The sequence below is a fragment of the Lissotriton helveticus genome, chromosome 10, assembly GCF_964261635.1.
Source record: "Lissotriton helveticus chromosome 10, aLisHel1.1, whole genome shotgun sequence".
Lineage (NCBI taxonomy): Eukaryota > Metazoa > Chordata > Amphibia > Caudata > Salamandridae > Lissotriton > Lissotriton helveticus.
In genome coordinates this window covers 357943745-357956947 of record NC_136071.1, presented here as the reverse complement: position 1 = coordinate 357956947, position 13203 = coordinate 357943745, and the positions used below count along the sequence as shown (strand labels likewise).

Genomic DNA, 13203 nt, shown 5'->3' with positions numbered 1-13203 from the left:
AGGAGCCAGGACTGTCTATGTTGTGATTTATTGACTGAAATCCATGTTTTATAAAAAGTCAATTGCAGCACAGTGCTGGAGTTAACTAGGGGGGTAGTTTAACTGGAATACCGCGCTAAGGGCCTATCGTGGAATCTATTGCCGCATATCACGACTGGTATAATTTGATCTTAAGTGTATGTTGTAAGTATTGCTAATACGGTGCAAGAGTTGTTTTACATTTTAACGATTTAAAACGCTAAAGGTGCACGGCCACTTAATGTTGGGTTTTATGTGATAATATCAAGGATAGGGTGTTTCTCTAGTTCATGGTCACTAGTGGGAAAGGTAACGCTCTTTGTTTTGCAGGACTGCGAGACTAGGTTGTGGTCGCCATACATCAGCACAGGCGCTTGTGATCGGGTCAGGTATTACAGGTCGTGCACCACCAGCTGGGTCAGGTACGGAGCACGGTGTGCTCATAAATATGTCTCAAAGAAGGGGGCGTGTCAATCCAAATGTGGGTGTAATGTTACAAAAAATGATGCGCAGAATGTCTGCAATGGATAAGAGACTGGGGAAGGTTGATAAAATGGATAAGGCTTTAGCGGTTCTAGGGGCCAAAGTAGATGCCCAGGCCGGTCCATCTGGTAGACCCAAGCGGACGATAGTACCGCCCAAGCCAAGGGGCGTCTTTGTGTCACCACCCAGGCGAGCAAGAAATAAGAGGGTGGGGGGGCAGCCACAGATTATTACTCCCATCCTACCTCCCGCTGCACCAATTCTGCCACCACAGGTACCCCCTGCTGCCCCACTCCCGCCACTTCAGGTCCCGGTGCCCGTTCCAGCCCCGGTGCCCCAGTTGCCAGTAGCAGTACCAATTGTGCCAGTAATACCGGCGGCGGCACCAGTGCCACCCGTCGCGCCACCACAGGCTCCGGTGCCCCTAGGTGCGGGCCCTACTCCCACTCCCGCGCCAGGGCCCGTGCCAATAGACCTGGCAGCTCAGGTGGCGGCTATTCTCCCTTGGTTAGGGGGGGGTGCGTTGCCGGTCAATACTGCTCTGACAACGGAGCAACAAACATTGGTGACTCAGATATTGTTGGCTAGTGGTAGGGGCGCAACGCCGCCTGCACCGGTTTCTCCCCAAACAGGTCCAGCGAATGATGGAGGCAGTGCCAAGACCGCGGAAGCAATGTTGCCCAACGACAATGGGAATGGTAAGGAGATTGCCCTGCCTTTGCTGGGCGAAGGAACATTGCCCTCTAGGGGTGAGTGCTTAGCACAGCATGTGTCCCAGAGTGTAAAGGAATTGATATGGGCCGACAAGTATGTGAACATGTTTTCATTGCTGATAGATAACAGGGAATGGGAATATGCAAAATCGCAGAAGGAAATGTTGTTGCCCAGTGAATGGAGAGCGAAGTTGTACAAGTTTAGGGTGGAAGAAAACCTCATCAACTGGCTGAGGGCTTTTGCAGTGTTCGGCGCAGTAATGGGCGAACGTTTTAAGGGGATGCAACCAGCCATGAACTGCTACCAAAGTAGGATAACAATGTTCCATGAGAATCATGCAGGGGATGTATGGAAGGAATATGATGTCGCTTTCAGAAAGTCCAAAGAATTTGATAAAACTTTATCATGGGACAAGGTAGACTCTATCTCATGGCACAATCAATTCGAGAAGGGTCAGGGGGCAAGCACAAGCGCAAATGCGGGTAGAGGTTATTTCCCCAGGCCGCAGCAGGCGTTTCAACAGCCCTTTCGATCAGCACCGGGAGGGGAGACGGCCCAAAAGCAGAGAGCAAATGGAGGGGCAAAGGGGGTATGTTGGGACTTCAATAGGCGGACATGCAACAGGGCACCAGGTACCTGTAAGTTCAGGCACGCATGTAGCGTATGTGGCCACACGTCCCACCCCGAAACAACATGCAGAAATAAAAATAGTGGTGCAGGAAGCAGGGGGAGGAGGAAACCTGAATAGTAAGATCCACCCGCTAATAGCACATTCACCCATCCAGCTGTCAGCATTGATCCCCTGGTTGAACAGGTACCCGAATCACACGTCTGCTAGATTATTACAGGAGGGTTTCACACATGGTTTTCGAATTCCTGCTGGGGGGTATGTCGGGAGACCACAGTGTAGGAATCAGCTATCAGTCCTGGCCAAGCCAACAGTGGTGTCAACAAAAATAGCTAAAGAAGTGCGTTTGGGGAGGGTAGCAGGACCATTTCACGTCATTCCCACGCAGAATTTTGTGTGCTCTCCTCTGGGGGTGGTGCCTAAGAAAGAAATGGGGGAATTTAGGCTCATCCACAACTTATCCGCACCAAGGGGGGCATCATTGAATGATGCTATTGATGATACAATTTGCTCTGTGAAGTATGCGTCCTTCGATCAGGCAGCGGGCATGCTGAGGAGTTTGGGCGCAGGTACACTGATGGCTAAGTCAGACATTGAGTCAGCCTTTAGACTACTCCCGGTTCACCCAGAGGACCAGCACCTGCTGGGTTTCTCCTTTAAAGGAAGGTACTACATGGATAAGTGTATGCCCATGGGTTGCTCAATTTCATGCGCTTATTTTGAACAGTTTAGCTCCTTTTTGGAATGGGCATTGAGACAACATACGGGTCACCAATGGGTGATGCACTACCTGGATGACTTTCTTTTTCTGGGCCCGGCGGGTTCACGGGAGTGTGCGTCGGCATTGCAGGAATTTTGCGTGCTCATGCGCGCTTTCGGGGTCCCGTTGGCGCAGGGGAAGACAGTTGGACCAGTGACATGCCTGGAATTTTTAGGCATTGAACTGGATTCGGTTGAAGGGTGTTTTAGATTACCAGCAGAAAAGATCCAAAAATTCAAACAGACTTTAGGACTGTGCTTACAAGCGAAGAAGGTGAATTTAGGGCTGTTGCAGCAGACAGTAGGACAGTTGAATTTTGCGTTGAGAGTAATTCCTATGGCTCGCCCATTTTCACGCTCAATTGCGCAGGCCATGAGGGGTCTTCGTGAAAAACATCACCGGACACGGCTGTCTGCTGAGGTGCGCCAGGACATGCGGATATGGATGGCATTCCTGGCGGATTTCAATGGAAGAGTGCTGTGGGGTGCACCCACGGTGTCTTCGGAGGACATTGGTTTATGGACCGATGCGGCGGGCAGTGTTGGGTTTGGTGCCATCCTTGGCAAGAAATGGGTGGCGCAGAAGTGGCCCGCCTGGTGGGAGGAGAGCGGGCTGACGGTGAACATTGGTTTCCTCGAGCTCTTCCCAATCTGGGTGGCACTGAAAGTCTGGCCCGAGGAGCTGGCCAACAGATCGGTAATATTCTGGTCAGACAATATGTCGGTGGTTGAATGCATCAACCAACAAGCTGCACGGTGTCCACTCATTTTACGCCTGATAAAAGAGATTGTACTGTGTTGTATGACAAGGAATGTACTTTTCAGAGCGAAACATGTCCCAGGGGTATTAAACAATGCAGCTGATGCCCTTTCTCGCTTTAAGATGCAGGTGTTCAGGGATCACTTGCCGGAGGCAGAGACAGCGCCAGCCCAATTCCCGGCGATTCTTTGGCAAATTGGTGCCCCCAACTACATGACCTCGTGGCAGCCAGCCTAGCACCCAAGACCAGGACGGCATACGAAGGGGCGTTCAGGTCTTACTGTCACTTTCTGGGACAGGGCTGGGAGAGTAGGTGGACTATGGAGGCTAGCTTCAATGAGTATTTAGGCAGCCTACACAAGGAAGGGCGCACGGTGGCAACAGCCAACAGGCACAAGGCCGCTATCTCCTTTTTCGCACGGGCACGGGGGGGCAGGGACCCTACACACAGCTTCCAGGCCCACAGGGCATTAAAAGGATGGCGGCGCATGCAGCCCCCCTCCATAGATTTCAGGAAACCCATAGGTTTTGAACGTCTGTCAGCTGTTCTCCTCGCGCTGCCGGACACATGTAGCTCTACGTCTGAGGTGGGCCTATTTAAAGCTGCTTTCTCTTTAGCCTTCTATGGGGCATTCAGGGTAGGTGAACTCGTGGCGGCCAACAAAGGTGATAAGATAGGCGGCCTTCAGCTGCATGATATCAGCATAAGGGGCGACACTATGTGGATCAGCATCAGGAAATCTAAAACTGATCAGGAGGCTAGGGGCCAAAGTTTGGCGTTACATCGGGCAAGGAACAATCCCTGCTGCCCGGTGACACACGTGGAGGAATTAATAAGACAGCGGGCACAGGAGTGTGTGGGGTCACTACTGATGCATGGGGATGGGACTCCTCTTACCAGGTTTCAGTTCCAGAGGGTACTAGCAATGAGCATGGCAAAAGCTGGTTATAACCACAAAGAGTTTGGGACACACTCCTTCAGGATAGGGGCAGCCACAGAAGCAACAGCTAGGGGTTTGACCACAAAGAGTGTGCAAAGAATTGGGAGATGGTCCTCAAACGCTTATAAACGCTACGTGCGGTTGCACATGTTGTGAGAGCTGCCGCCTTATGGAGTATTGCTAATACCTGCTGTTTTTCTGGTTATTTACAGTTTCACGGGCCTGTGACGCAGGACGGAAACTACCCATGGAGCATCAAGGCAACTCTACTACAGCATGGAGGGACCAGGAGGACAGACAGAAGACCGTAGTCATTTGGGTAGTGGGGCATTCATATGTCAAACGTGCTAACAAACTTTTTCTTGCAGGTTCAGGCAAACAAAGGGTGGAAAGTAGGGGGTGCAGGGTCTCCTTCCATGGCAGGGGGGGGCTCCGCCTCAATCAGTTCAGGGACTATATGTCGGACTTACTAGCGCGACATACTACACCACCCTCGGCGGTAATACTTCACTTAGGGGGGAATGATCTGGCAGGTCTGGGCAGAAGGGTCCTCCTGGAAGAAATTATATCTGCAGCGGGTTGGCTAGCAAAGCGGTTACCAGGTAGTGTTGTAGTATGGTCACAACTGATACCAAGGATGCAATGGAGGGGGGGAAACTCAGTCAGCGCATTGAACAGCTCGTTAAAGAGGGTCAACAACAAGCTGGACAGGTTATTTAGGACTCCGGTCTTACAGACCATCCCTCACGGTTGCATTTGGGGGGAACACTTCTACTTGCGGGATGGGGTGCACTTAACAGAGGAAGGGAATGCCCTTTTTATAAGAAACATCCTGGCATGGGTGGAAATTTTTGCAGGGGGAGTATGACCTTTCTAGAAGGGGGGGGGGTTTTGGGGGGGGGGCCAGATAGTCGGTTAACTACCTGGCCTGTGGCGGTAAGGTCATTAATCGGTGAGCAGCATTTTAAGGTCCTTACGGGGGGGGCGGACCCATTCACGAAAGGGGCCGCCCGCGGGAGGGGCCATTTGGTCTCTCTCAGAACTTCAGGGGCAGGAGATGGTCTCCATTAATTTAAAGGGTGCGGGGGAGGGAGTCTACGCTTTCCTCAGGCTGGTAGCCACCCCTCACAACACTATGACGTCACTAAGGTGCGCGAGTGTCTGGGCCCTCCTGTTATGGTTAAATGGAGTTCGGGGAGCGCACGTGGGTGTAACGTGCCCTGGGTTGCGCATGCGCATCTTCAACGCGAGAGCGCAGCTGTAAAAGGATCTGACACCGGTTGGCGACCTTGCCGTAGGCCTTTATTAAAGTTAATAAAAAGTTATTAAAAAGTAATGGAATTATTAGAATGCAGTTTAATTTTCAGGATGACTAGATTACGTTAGGAGACACGCTGTATTAGCTATTTGTTAAGGTTAGCCCATCATACCATGTCGAAACGGATGTCAATCTAATATTCTGAAAAGTGTGCATTTTAATAATTGTCAGAAATGTTTATTTGATTAAAATTTTTGATTTGTTTTTATATTTTAATAAATACGGCCAGGGGGGGGGGCCCCGTACCCCCCCCTTGACTTCCAAAGACCCCCATGTGTTGACTGGTTGAATTGGGTAATTCAGTCGGTGTTCAAGGGGGGAGGTGGCCGGCAGTCCAAGACCATGATACAAGGGGGGGCCAATAGGCCCCCACGCAAGCATGGCGGGGCCCGGTCCCTCCCATAACCCGTCCCCTTCGGGGCCGCGTTCCCCGCCCCCCTCGCCCCGGAAGTACTGGTGTGCTTCCGGGGCGAGGGGGCGGGGTCGCGGCGGCGAAGGGGTTAAGAGCCTGGGGAGCGCGGGAAGCGGCCTCTTTGTGCCCGCGCTCCCCAGGCTCGCTCCTCGCCCCACCGTGGGGCCGTTTAATTTTCCCCACCCTCCATCCCTTATTAGCAGACCTTGGGGCTTGGCAAATGGTGAGTATCAGGTTTTGTCAATGTGCCGGTACATAGTTATAAGGGGGACTTGATCCAGTAGGCCTTGAATTTCCTGTTTACTTGAAGGAAGTACAGAAGTTGAACGTGGGTGCAGTGCCGTGATTTTAACCAGTTCTTTCCTTAGGCCCCTTTTTCCCGCTTACAGGAGTAACTATATATGTAGATGTTTATGCTTTGCTGTGTGTTAACAATTTTTCCTTAGGCCTTTTTTCCTTTTAGAATAGCATTGTCGTATTTATTATGTGTGTCTGGCGGTAAGGTCATTAATCGGTGAGCAGCATTTTAAGGTCCTTACGGGGGGGGCGGACCCATTCACGAAAGGGGCCGCCCGCGGGAGGGGCCATTTGGTCTCTCTCAGAACTTCAGGGGCAGGAGATGGTCTCCATTAATTTAAAGGGTGCGGGGGAGGGAGTCTACGCTTTCCTCAGGCTGGTAGCCACCCCTCACAACACTATGACGTCACTAAGGTGCGCGAGTGTCTGGGCCCTCCTGTTATGGTTAAATGGAGTTCGGGGAGCGCACGTGGGTGTAACGTGCCCTGGGTTGCGCATGCGCATCTTCAACGCGAGAGCGCAGCTGTAAAAGGATCTGACACCGGTTGGCGACCTTGCCGTAGGCCTTTATTAAAGTTAATAAAAAGTTATTAAAAAGTAATGGAATTATTAGAATGCAGTTTAATTTTCAGGATGACTAGATTACGTTAGGAGACACGCTGTATTAGCTATTTGTTAAGGTTAGCCCATCATACCATGTCGAAACGGATGTCAATCTAATATTCTGAAAAGTGTGCATTTTAATAATTGTCAGAAATGTTTATTTGATTAAAATTTTTGATTTGTTTTTATATTTTAATAAATACGGCCAGGGGGGGGGCCCCGTACCCCCCCCTTGACTTCCAAAGACCCCCATGTGTTGACTGGTTGAATTGGGTAATTCAGTCGGTGTTCAAGGGGGGAGGTGGCCGGCAGTCCAAGACCATGTGCGTTGTAAAAGTATGCGTTGAAACGTCATACAACCTTTGCAGGTGTCCCACCAGTTTTATCTGCGACTCATTGAGTCCCCCCTTAAATATGACTTCTATAAACGCCACTGAATTGTGCATTATCCTAATGGGCTACCCTGAATAGAGGGCTCAGGTGTGCCCTATTGGCTTCCGCTTCTTCCTGCCTCCACTTGCTGTCGAACGCTGATTTTCATTGGAACATCCTTTACACACCCCTCCTTCCTTCCTTCCTATTCCAGATCGATCCCAAAATGCACTCCTCCCCAAGGGCTCCGAAACAAGGTGGATGATAGCTTGCTAGGAGTATGGGGAGGGGGGATGTGGTTCCCCTTAGCAACGGTTGCCATGTATGAAGAATAAAACGTTCTCTCTCTCCACTTCGCTCTGGTAAAATGCCAGTAAATAGATCTCGAGGTCCATGTGTCCACAGCAGTAAGACAGGCGAACTGTGCGGTAAGGCTGCAGCTGCTTAATTAACTTGAATAAAAGGAAGAGCGCGTGAAAAGGAGGCCTGTCCCTAACCAGCAAGTCATGAGCTCGAATCCCGGCGGGGCCTACTCGGCCTGCCATCCTACCACGCACGGTGGATAAATGAGTACTTTTGGGTTGCCTAAGAGGGTGTCTACTATAAACTAACCGTTCGTACGTGTGATGTCAAAAGCACAAAGCATACTAAAAGGAGCACCTTATGGAATCCTCATCCCCAGTGCCATCTGCTGTCCCAACAGGAAGCCATCTAAGGAAGGGGTCCTTCAGAGATGTGGGAACAATGGCCATCAAGCCCTGGCCTTCACGCGCAGAAGAGATGCGAGTCTACAAGGTGTGAAGAGGGACTGATGTTTACAGACGCACGCAAAGCACAGACACTGCGGTAGATACAAGTGCTCTGAAATCCCTCGAGCAGTCTCACACTCCTACGTGAGGGCACACTTATGAGCAATGAGGGCAGCCATCTTTTTATAGGCGCTGTATGACGCAGGATTTTTAAGTCTGGCTAAAGCCAGATAAGAAGCCACAATTTGCACACGCACACACACACATACGGAGGGATACAGATAATGCAAATCTGGCACACAGGCAAACTGTGCAAACGGACACAAACATTATGCACAACACCAACAAGTCAAGCGTATGGGACACAAAGACGTAACTTGTGCAAAGACACAACGAGTGCTGCACACAGACACATAAACCGGATGCATACAGGCACACAGACATGCATGCATACAAACAAGATATCCATAAAGACACACATGCATACGATGAGCATACACACACAAACATTGCAGCCATAAAAATCACAACTCAGATATTCAAATAGACACAAAGAAGAAATGTATATGTTACATGGATGTATGACATGTAGACATACACATAAAGAAGACATGCAAATTGACACTCAGACATAAAGCATGTATATGGACACACAAACAAGATATTTATACCACCACACAAACAAGAGATGCTTAAAAACAGACACGCAAGACATGCAGCTAGACACGCAGACATAACACATGCATAGAGACCCAAACAAGATGTGCCATAGACACACAGATCTACAGTTCACAAACAAGCACAAGGACATAAGGTAAGAATATCTATACACAGACACGGCACATGCATAAAGATACACAAACAGGATAGGACCAAGGGCCAGATGTATCAAGATACACTTTTGCGATTCTCAAATAGCGATTTTTTTGAGAATCGCTATTTGAGAATTGCAAAATGGTATGTATGTAGAAATTCTCTATTTTTTAGCGATTTCTTAAAATTCCTTAATTGCGATTAGCAAATTGCTAATCGCAATTAAGGAATAATTTCCCATTCATTTCTATGGGCCTATGAATGTGAAATTATTCTCAATTTGCGATTCGCAATTTGCTAATCGCAAATTGAGAATAATTTCAAGGGTGCAAGGGTGTCTTAAGGACACCCTGCTGCACCCCTGAAATTGAAATGTGTGTGCATATGGCGTACATACATGCCCTAAGGGCATGTATGAGCGTCACATGCCACCTTTACAAATTGCAAAAAGTGCATTTGTAAAAGATTTCGCAAATTACCACCAACTACAAGTTGGTGGTAATTTGCGATTTCTTAGTGTGAAATCGCAAAATGTTCTTGTTTCTTACATACCATTTAAGGAATCATTTTTTGCGATTCCTGAAATGGTAGCGCAAAATTAAGGAATCGCAAATTTTGATATTCCTTAATTTTGTGATGCGATTTTTTTCATACATCGCATCTCCCGTTTTTTGTCGCAAACGCTGCTATTTTGCGATTCGCCGCGTTTGCGACAAAAAAAACGCTTGATACATCTGCCCCCAAGTCAAACAAACCCGACATGCATAATAAGTCTAACAAACCCGACATGCATACAGATGCACAAACAAAAAAAGGCATACGGAAAGTATATACTCATACAGACGCAAATAAAATGTACATAAAACAAACAAAAAGACATGCATACAGGCGCAAAATCAAGACATTCATATAGATACACTGACATAAAACATGCATACAGGCACAGTGGAAACACAGGTTCGTGTGTATTAGTGATGCATAGGGATGCACAGATTTAAGACATGCAACAGACACACAAACCAGATATGAGAGCAGTGATGAAAACATAGGCCACGCATACATAACCATGAAATACATGCAGGCATAGAGACATAAGGCAAAGGCATGCCTACAGAGACACGAGCTCGAGATATATACAGAGGCATATAACACAGACTACCATTAGGCCAGAATCAAGTCATGCATACAGAAGACACACAGAAACAAACAAAGGAAATACATGGACACAGAAAAGCAAACATAAGACAGCAAAGAGATACAAAGTCATACAAGAAGCATACAGACACAGCACAACAAAACATGCAGACCGGCGAATACACAAAACAATGTACCCAGGGAGCATGTCGACACAAAGAATACACGCAGACAGCACCAACACCGCATATACACAATGTACACAGAGACAACACTTACACGCACGGAGAATGTGCAGTCAGACGTTACACAAAGAGGCACCATAGACTGATACACAAACACACAGGCACAGAAACATATCACATTCCGACGCGGGGTACATAACCAGACACCCAGACCTGGGATATACGAACACAAAGTCAAACATACATCAAACGAGGCGCACAGAGGTAAAAAGCACAGAAATGCCCACAGACATCCACACAGCTCAAAGACATAAAATATACAGAGCACACAGAGACCAGTGACAGTGGCAAGGAGTACTCGAGTCGCACACGCACACTTTGCTCACTCTCATTCAGCGCTCCTGGGCACTGTCCATCGAGGCACAGCTCCCGAAAGCGAGTCCCCATTCTTGCTGATAACAGAAACCTGCACAGCACACCCGGAGACACCGACTGGAACACGGTGTGACCGAAACACCAAATGTGCGAACGCCGCTGACAGGGTGTACTGTGACAGTCAGGACGGGCACTGGACAGACACACAGAGACAGCGCTAACGTACATCTACAAACAGCAGGCTACGGTTCATCTTGCCGTATCGTGGCCATATGAAAAGACATTCGACAAGTATATTCTCGTGACACTGGTTACCTCTCACACATCCTGCGTGACACTGGCCATTTACACAGAACAATAGACAGCGGTGTATGGGGCATCGGTGCCTTCCTCGAGGCCTGGAGCTTCGGTACGGGGGGCTGTGCCAACCACAGGAGCAGAAAGCGACTCCCTACCCTTGACCACCACTAGCCATATCCCAGGGGGCGCCACGCAGGTGTTTCTGTGCACACTCACTATCCATCACCATCAGCCAAGAAGACACCGTGGATCGGTCCACGGGATATATGCTACTCAGCAGACCCCGCTCCCTGGGCACTCATCAGGGCCCCGAAGAACCTAGAGACGGTGCACCCCCTCCCCCGTGGGATCGCAACCCTAAATCACCGAGCAGGCACTTCTTACCCCAGCAGCATCCGTGGACCTGGTGGTCCTGCTTCTCACTCCAACAACAACCGAGAGGATCAGAGCACTGCTGTCTATTGTGCGGCTGCCCCCGGCAGGTGACAGCGGACCCCCAGCTGGGCTCTCAACCCACCCCCTTCTCCGGGATCTTTCCTGCATTGCCCACGCCCCCCAACACACACACACATCCCCGTCCCCGTCAGCCAGGCCGTGGAAGGGCTCCTCTGCTTTATATTTGTGTGTGAGCGCCTGTACCTACAGCCCCCACCCCCAGGCGACATACCTCCGTCCTCCCCGCTTCCAGAGCCCTTGCCCCGCTGCCTGGGTCCTCCGCGCTCTGAGCCCCCCGGTCACTCGTGGAGCAGGCTGCAGATGCGGCAGCGAGGTTAACTCTTGCAGCGCCGCGGCGCAGACAATGCTCCAGCCTGAACAGCTGAGCTCTGGCCAAGGCTGGATGGCGGGGGAGGGGGAAACCATGAATACACCGATATCAAGGTGGTGTCGGGGGCACGCGGGGGACAGGACGGGCTGGGGCTATCATATGCCACCGTCTGCAAAGAGAGCACCCCAAGTCCTAATTAAAACATAGTGTTGCATATTACCTTATGCTACAACACTGTACATATTGGCTTCGCAATATGGTGTGCAACCGAATGCAAAAAAGAACAACTGATGGACAGAATGCAGGACAATGTCATACATTCACCCCAGTACACAGATCTGGTCCTGTATCCATCGCTTTTTTGCTCCCCATGCTATTCCAAGTTTGAACCCAGCCGTGTGCAAATTAGCTTTGACCCTGCGCCCAATGGGAACAGTCCAGCCCGAACTGCCAGGCCAGGCCCTCCCTGGACTGGAAACAAGCATCCTAGGACCGTTTTTTGGGGTTCACCCCTCGTCAGCCACTATAGCTTGACTTCAGTGGCATGGAGAGCAGGGGACCCACGTCTGGGCATACCCTTCCCACTCGGGGTGACAAATGAAAAACAACAGTTGATGAACAGAATGCAAAACAATGTCATACCTTCACCCCAGTACAAAGATCTGAGCCTAAATCCATCATTTTTTTGCTCCCCATGCCATTCCAGTTTGAACCCAGCCCTATGCAAATCAGTCTTGACCATGTTCCCCATGGGAACAGTCCAGCCCGAATATAACTGTAGGATGGGGGATGTGAAAGTGTGAAACTGGCTGGCATGATACCGTATAGCATGCTCCACTCTGATAGTGTATGATGTAATGTGCTCCGGGGTCTGCTGGTATGGAGTAGTAGTAGTAGTTCTCCGTTTAATACTGTTATGTAATATTGTGGTGCTCATAGTTATATACCATTTATTCATGTAGTATTTGAGATACTATTTTATGGTATCGATTAGAATGTTATGGTTCACAATGTTTTGTTATAGCAAATGACGTTTTAAAGGCTCTCATCTCCTGCAGAGTGGCAGTAAAGCACTTCCCAGTGTTTTATACCATGCCCCATGATTACAAGTGTTACCGGCTATTGTATTAGCTAGTAATATAACTGTGCCCAGTAATACCAAACCCGGTACTACTGCTTGCTTTTCCGGTCACAAATTTCACCTAGTGAAAACAGGCAGAATTTGTGAGCAGAAAAGGGCCTAGAATTTGGGCGAAAACATATGTCAAACATATAGAATTATAGAAGGCTAACAGTGAATTACGGAGATGTTTTTCACCAAAGGGTTCTGATAACAAGACAGATAGACAACAAGAGCAAAGCTCAAGTTGTCAATGATGTCACTCAGAACCCAAACGTGGGTCCCTTGCTCACTAAGCCACTGGAGTCAAGCTATCCTGGCTGAAGACGGCTGATAGCCAGAACCCGGACCTAGGATGCTTGATTCTGGTCCAGGAAAGACATGGCTTGGCAGTTAGGTCTGGACTGTTCCCATGAGGCACAGGGTCAAGACTGATTTGCATATGGCCATGTCTGA

At 49.3% G+C, this 13203-nt stretch overlaps 1 protein-coding gene across 5 annotated transcripts in view; it reads right to left on the bottom strand.

Annotated features, from left to right (window-relative positions):
• The window catches only part of LRRC61 (leucine rich repeat containing 61), a 139133-nt gene that overhangs the window by 19272 nt on the left and 106658 nt on the right, over positions 1 to 13203 (bottom strand). The window contains exon 1 of one of the 5 annotated variants that reach the window (XM_078662580.1): positions 11529 to 11592. The exons of 3 other annotated variants lie outside the window; for them this stretch is intronic. The gene's annotated coding sequence lies outside the window, so the exon portion shown is untranslated. Of the gene's footprint in view, positions 1 to 11245; positions 11348 to 11528; positions 11593 to 13203 lie in introns of those variants that run through there. One more of the 5 variants, XM_078662582.1, reaches the window with a different exon arrangement.